Genomic DNA, 7,500 nt, shown 5'->3' on the forward strand with positions numbered 1-7,500 from the left:
GCCCCCTTCTCATTGAAATGCATTGGCGGAACGCGGATTCCACTCTCATAGCTATTTTTGGTCTGAGGGCACCCCTAACGAGTACTTTGCCCAACACTGAAGGAATCCAGGTTGAAACATATCATATCATCTTTTAAAACCAGAGAGTTAGGCCAAAACGTGCATCTGAAAAATCTGGGATGGAGATTCCTCCTCGGTTCTATAGTGGTCATGTGCGTTTCACATGATTTGAGGCATTTTGTTCAAAACGGGTCACATGACTATAGAGATAATGTGTAGCGATTTTGCGTGATGTTTGGACACAGGGACGTGCAGAGAATGTTAAAGAGGCAGGGTCTGAAATTTCTAAAAGGGCCTTTTGGTGAAAATATCAAAATAGTAGACCTCCAAGCTCACAACACGTCTCGCTGCGACATGTTGTGAACTTGGAGGTCGGCTATTTTCGGTGCTTGATACCACACTGAACTAAGCATAATGAAGTCAATACTGGAGACGTGGCGTAACGGCATGGATTTCTACACAGAGAGGGCAATTCTTTCAACATAAGATGCTGCATTCAAGTTGAGGAGAGTTTGGACAAGGCAATTCTCTTGAATGCTGCCTTCAGGTATGGCATGGAAGAGAGGGCATTTGCATTTATTGCGACCGTCAGGCCGCAGTTACTATCAAAACCTCCACCGGCTGTCAGTCAGTCTGTCTGTCAGTCTGTCACATGTCACACGTCACACTTTTGCCCTTCTCATATCTCCGCCACCGTTGCCCCCATCCATGCCAAACTTTGCACACACACTCCTTGGCTGCCAAACCACTACTTCCACCCCTCATTTCTCACATGGCCCTCTTGTAGCGCCACCTTGAGGCCGATTCTTTCAAAACACATTTTTGGACACTGCTCCTACAAATGTTGCCCCTAAATCAGTACACGGTATGTCTAGAGTCATGTCATCAAAATGGATCTGTCACATTTAGCGCCACCTTCAGGATAATTTTTTATACACATTTTTGGGCACTGCTCCTACAAATTTTGCCACGCGAATCATGCGAATCGGTACACAGTATGTCTACAGTCATGTCATCAACATGGATCTGTCCCATTTAGCGCCACCTTCAGGCCCATTTGTACATGCGACCTGATGGTCGCTTATCTCCCAATTTAGCGAGTCTTACTGGTTTTAGTAAAAACTGCATTCATGGTCTGGAGAGGGCACTTTTTATAGACAGATGCAAGGGATGTCTATGTGTGCACGTGCCTGTTTGGACAAAATCAGTATAGAGTAACATACATTTTTTGTGTGTGTGTGTGTGCGCAGGTGGCTGTTCATTTGAAGACACCTCCTACAGTGGGTGTGGCTACAGCCTTGCCTTGGGTACCAGTGGCTTCGCCTGGGAGCAAATCAACACCTGGGAGAAACCGAGCATTGACCCCGCCCTGCCCACAGGTACCTGTCTGTCTGTCTGTCTGTCTATTGTTAATATTTATTGAATGCTTTAGCTATTGAAAAATACCGAGTGCTGCGCTGCATAGGCCTTCAAAATAGGCCTTCAAAATAAGAGCGACGGCCTATGGGAGGAAGTGGCGGCAGTCAGGCATCCCTTCATCCCTTCAAAGTAATGGCAGTAAAAGTGTATACCTGGATTCATGCTGATATGTACCTTTTAAAGCCTCAAAATGTAGTCAACTTGACCGTCAACTCTGTTCTTGGTCTGCTCTTTTTCCCTCTACACCAACTCTCCAAAAAAATAGGCGGTCGCCTCGCACCGTGAGGCGTCGTGAGCTTGTAGACTTGCTATTTTCGGCTGTAATTTATCCGATCTCACCAAGATTTGGCGGGCCACCTGTAGTAACTCTGAGGCCCCCTTGGGGGCCCACGGACACCTCTGTTAAAGATCCCTGGTTTAGCGCAAGAAATGACTTCATTTCTATGGCTTTTCTTACCCTGTGATGTCTTGGACACATGCAAAATATTCCTGAAAGAGGCAGGGCCATAGTTTGGTACTTTTTCTGGTTTTCATGTGTCTAGGAGGTTGACAGCACTTCATTAGACCCCATGGTGTGGTTGTTATGCGCAATTATGTATTCCCTTTGTATTTGGGGTTTCTTCCTGGAAGCTGACATCTTGTGGACAGATAAAATGTGTGTGTGTGTGTGTGTGTGTGTGTGTGTGTGTGTGTGTGTGTGTGTGTGTGTGTGTGTGTGTGTGTGTGTGTGTGTGTGTGTGTGTGTGTGTGCCTCCTTGAAGAGAGAACAAATCGGCACCAATCAGAAATCTCTCTCTCTCTCTCTCTCTCTCTCTCTCTCTCACACACACACACACACACACACACACACACACACCAACACACACCCACCCCCCCCCCCCCCCCCCCCCCCCCCCCCCCCCCCCCCCCCCCCCCCCCCCCCCCCCCCCCCCCCACACCCACCACCCACACACACACACACACACACACACACACACACACACACACACACACACACACACAGACTCATGAATCATAAACTAACAATGCCATTATGGGCTCTATTTTGATTGTCTTAAGAACCAGCTCTTATGCCTTAAGTTAAAGTCCATACTGTCTCCGACCACCAAACTTTTCGTCAGAAAGGTCCGGTTGAACTGCAAAATGTCATCACTCGCATCTTCTGAAAAACATTACCCCGAATTAGAGTTTGGAAAGCTGCACATCTGAAAGACTGAACTCTCTGATGAAAGGTTTGGTGGCCAGAGACAGTATGGACAGGCCTTTAAGGCATAAGAGATGGTACTTACATTTACAATCAAAATACAGCCCATAAGTGTGTGCAAGCGTGTGTGCGTGTATGCAAGCGCGTGTGCGTGTATGCGTATGTGTGTGCGATCGCGCAAGTCATTCATCATGTTTTTTTTCCGTAGCTTTTCGTAGCTGCTGCAATTTGACCACTCTTGTCTCAGACGAACGTGATTGCATTGTGATTAGTGAGAGAGAGAGAGAGAGAGAGAGAGAGAGAGAGAGAGAGAGAGAGAGAGAGAGAGAGAGACTGGCACAGTGAAATACAAGACACTGTAAAATGTACTCTAAGTTACACTGTAAAAATATGAGTGTTAAATGCAACTTTATCTGTAACCCTTCATGCTATTATAGGATGAATTCCCTAATTGATGGTTGGACGTCATACGTAAACGTAACATTTGGGCACACCATTTCTCTAAACTAAATGACACCCGTAGGGGGCGCTCCAGCAGTGTTAAATCATTGTTTAACACATAGCCCTGAAACATGACGTTTGTATCTCATGAACGTCATGGATCGACCTCAACCTGGTATTGAGAAATTTTGCCAATTTATTTGAAAAATAAAGTGCTTACTGAAGTCTCACAGATGTCACAATATGGTACGCTCAAGCATAATTACCTGAATCTTCCATATTGTTTAACAAAAACGTTTTAATCTTGTATTAATGTAATGCAAGTAATTTGTATTACAATCTGTACATAATCTGACATGCTACCTAACGCTTTTTTGCATTTTTTTTTCTTCATGTATAGTAAAGTTAATGGGACCCCAACTTTCAGCAGCTGATAACACCAATTTACCTGTGAGGAAGGGTTATCATACCAAAATATTATCTACAGATATAGAGCTTCAAAAATGAGAAGTAACCTTTGACACCTTTCGCTATAGGCCTACCGACATCTTGTCTGGCCCATGGACTACATGTTTAACACTACAAATGGACACAACTCACTGACCATTGTTCTGGTCATTGCAACATATAGACTAAGACTAGATTGTATAATGTGTAAAATGAAGCCTCATTACTTTAATAACAGTAATTATGTTGTACTGTATGGTAGCAGACTGTACGGAGTACAGAAAAGGGGAATTATAGGCAATTACAGCACATCTAGCGTCCTGCTAGCGCCTCATGGCTAATGCCTCCCTCTAGCAGACACACACACACACACACACACACACACACACACACACACACACACACACACACACACACACACACACACACACACACACACACACTCAGAATAATAATGGTAATCTGAGCAAAAAAAATGTTGAATAGAAAATGGCCCCCACTTGAAACAGGACGGTTTTTAGCTGTGTGCATAGAACGGATGGTGTCCCTAGGTTCAATGTGAAAAACACCAAAACCTAGAGAAAACGGCAAAGTCCTGTTGCGTTCCCACTTTCTATTCTGCGTTTAGACGGACACTCAAACGTGATTAAAAACGTTGTAGTGTGCATTCCATGTTGCTAGATAGAGCAGTCACACGCTTCCGCCCTATTTCCTTGTTTACATTCTTCAACAGTGCAGCTTGGCTAAGCTCACGTCATACGTTGCCCTTTCCTCCATTTTTGGAGATGTTACACACGTGGATATACCGTTGTTCCCTATTGAGCTTGGCACATTTCCTGAGTCAAGCTGCCCAGATCACACATGTCACACATGTCTTTTTTATTTTTTTTCACTCTCAAAGAAATGCCTGCAATGTAGTGCATTTGAAACTACATTGCAGTGCACATCATGGGGTGATCACTGCTTGCCTCCTGTGAATTGTTTTATTAGAATTTTTGTTTATTTTCTGTTTATTTTGTTGCTGAGTGAGGTCAGCAGCAGACAAAGTGACGTGAGTGAGATGAAAAAACCTGGTGAAATGTGCCAATCTCAACTGGAAACAACGGTAAATCAGACTGTGCAGGTTTAAGGGTTTGTACTGGTCATTCTGTAAACACACCAGACAACAGGCACATTTAGCAACACTGCTACACAATGGAGACTCCGGTCCATTCTCTAAATAGTACAATATCTCAATATCAAAATAGTGCAAAATCAATAAAGGTACATGTTATGGTTAGCAATCAAATCAAATCAATATTCTATACTCTCTTGTATACAGTATCAAAGTTCTCACTGTTATCAAATGTCAAAATTCACATTACTACAATAACAGTATAAACATTTTCACCTCGTAAACACAATAAAGATTCTCTTTGGCATCACGTTAACATTCACAACAAAATAATACTCTTTTCCCCAAAACGAAATATAGCAGCTGCATTGCATTACCCTGGTAAGTAGAACCTTAATAAACTTATTTTCCACAACACACTATTCACATCCCATTCATTCCTCCTTCCCACAGTATGAGGTCTGGACTTCAACTGCTGTCCGCACAACAAGTGAAAAGCTTCTCCTGATTGGTCCATGTGTAGATGGTGACGTAGATGCATGCTGCAGCGTTTTCAAAACAACATGGCTGCCCTCGATGCAACCAGTGTAACAGTTAATGTTGAAACAATAAAACAAGTAATAAGTGAAGTCATTTCAGAGTTCGAATCAATTAAAACAATTAAAAAGGAACAGGAGTATGCGCTAGCAGAGTTCATCAGCCGAAAAGACGTGTTTGTTTGTCGTTCTTCCGACTGGCTGAGAGATGTTTTGCTACGCTGATTGGTTAGAGGAGTTTGTCTGTCAAAGTCCAGACTTATAGTGTGGGAAGGAATGAGTGAGTGAATGCTAGGGGTGTAACGATATAGTAACTGTATCGAAATATCGTTTTTAACTTAAAAAATCAAAGTAGATCGAAATGAAAACAGCTAAAATTGAATCGTATCGTTTTATTTTGTATCGTATCGAATCGGCAGTGCAAAGAATCGATTGTATCGATACTACCTACTTGTGCATTGTATTTAGCATTTTTAAGAAGAAAAAATTAAAGGGAGGGGTTTAATTACTTTTCCTTTCCATATGGCTACACTGGTCTATTGATAAATGTGTGTAATACAATGTCCATGTATTTGGCAGATAATCACTGTGTTTACTTATTTATATCCATAATAATACATGTTTCCCTTAAAAACCTGCACTATCCACAACTTTCACACAAATTTAATTTCTTTGCTAAATAGTTACTATATTGATTTTAAATCATTAAATGGAATCGTATCGTATCGCCATGAATGAACCAATATCGTCCATGTATCGTATCGTCAACCATGTATCGTGATATGTATCGAATCGCTATTAAAATGTATCGTTACACCCCTAGTGAATGCAAAGTATGAGGCTGCCAGGCTAATTCATTCCAGGCTACAGATGAGCTTCTTAACCCCATTGGATATCACATTAAGTATAATAATCAGTAAGCATTTCTAATGTCACTAACATGCATTCCACACACATTTGCTTCACAGATACTCTCCTCAGTTTATACTTTAATTTAACATACTCCTCAATTACATTTATACACTTTATCATAGCCATGTCTCACCTGCAAACACACAGACAACAGACACATTTAGCAACATGCTACTCGTTGGAAACTCCGGTCCATTCTGAACTGCTGTCTGTCCCAAATGTACGTCGCACACAAGCCCCCAGAACCTAGGGGGAGGGCTGAAGCGTCATGGACATGGTGGCCGTTTTGAGGTACTGCAGCTGGGGCAAGAAACATGAACGTGCATCTAGGCTTCTTTGTATTGACTGTGCGTTCATAGTGGAAGTGCTCGTTCATGACTTGGAGCCCCAGCGCGTCCATGAACAAACTCTATGACGCAAAAATGCATCACTTAGGCCCCAAAATAGGCTCCGCCCATCACATTCACAACGCGGAAGTACGCTTCATGCGGTGGTTGAGCAGCTCAATGCAAGTGGTTGGGCCACACTTATTATAACTCTATGGTCGCACAGAGTGTGTTTAGCTGCCCAAAGATTGCCTGTCTAAAACAGTGGCGTCAGTTCAGAAAAAGCTAAGGTATGGCAACATGACTGGTGTCTTGCACGCGCGCGAAGACACCAGTCATGTTGCCATACCTTAGCAACAGGCATGATACATTTATTTTAAGAAGTACATTCTATTTTCCCCACGTTTCTACGGTTTCTTGGGCTGGATATGGCAGCCTGGAACGGTTGTTCAAGTGCAGCTAAACTTGGCATGTTAGTAAACGTGCCACAATTAAGTAACAATAATGCACTGCACCTGTGCAGCTGACCTGTGGAACCTGGGAATGTACCATTTTGTCAAGATGGGGAGAATATAATTATAATACCTTGTTAAAGTGACCATTTTGTTACATTTTGTATTTGTAGTTATTTTACTGTAATTTAACAACATAATAACCAGAACAGATAGACAAAGAGACATTCATGGATTTATATTTAAAACTAACTTTTATTTTCCCCCCTGGACCCAGGGTATGGCCGCTGCATACCCCTGCCATACCCAATTGATGCCCCTGGTCTAAAATGAGTGTCATTTCAGTGCAATACCCAGAATAATAGTTTTAATTGCAACTAATATAATCATGTAGCCTTTCTCACAGAGACGCGAGGTGGTCTTCAAAGATTTACACTCTGGAAGGAGGTTTCACTTTGTTGCGTTTTCAACCCCCGAAAACGCTGTTGTCGTCTAAACCAAGGGTCTTCAACAGGGGGTCCGGGACCCCTAGGGGTCCTCAGAGTTACTACAGGGGGTCCTCCAAATCCTTGTGTGATAGAAGCTTTTT

The 7,500-nt window shown here is 42.7% G+C and overlaps 1 protein-coding gene across 1 annotated transcript in view; it reads left to right on the top strand.

Annotated features, from left to right (window-relative positions):
• Positions 1–1,315: 1,315 nt before the first annotated feature.
• Positions 1,316–7,500, top strand: part of ptprt (protein tyrosine phosphatase receptor type T) — a gene marked incomplete at its 3' end in the record, with an annotated part of 244,184 nt that continues 237,999 nt past the window's right edge. Inside the window, exon 1 of the mRNA XM_080727378.1 lies at positions 1,316–1,439. The remainder of the gene's footprint in view (positions 1,440–7,500) is intronic.

The sequence above is a fragment of the Nannobrachium achirus genome (genome assembly GCF_963921795.1).
Source record: "Nannobrachium achirus genome assembly, chromosome: 6".
Lineage (NCBI taxonomy): Eukaryota > Metazoa > Chordata > Actinopteri > Myctophiformes > Myctophidae > Nannobrachium > Nannobrachium achirus.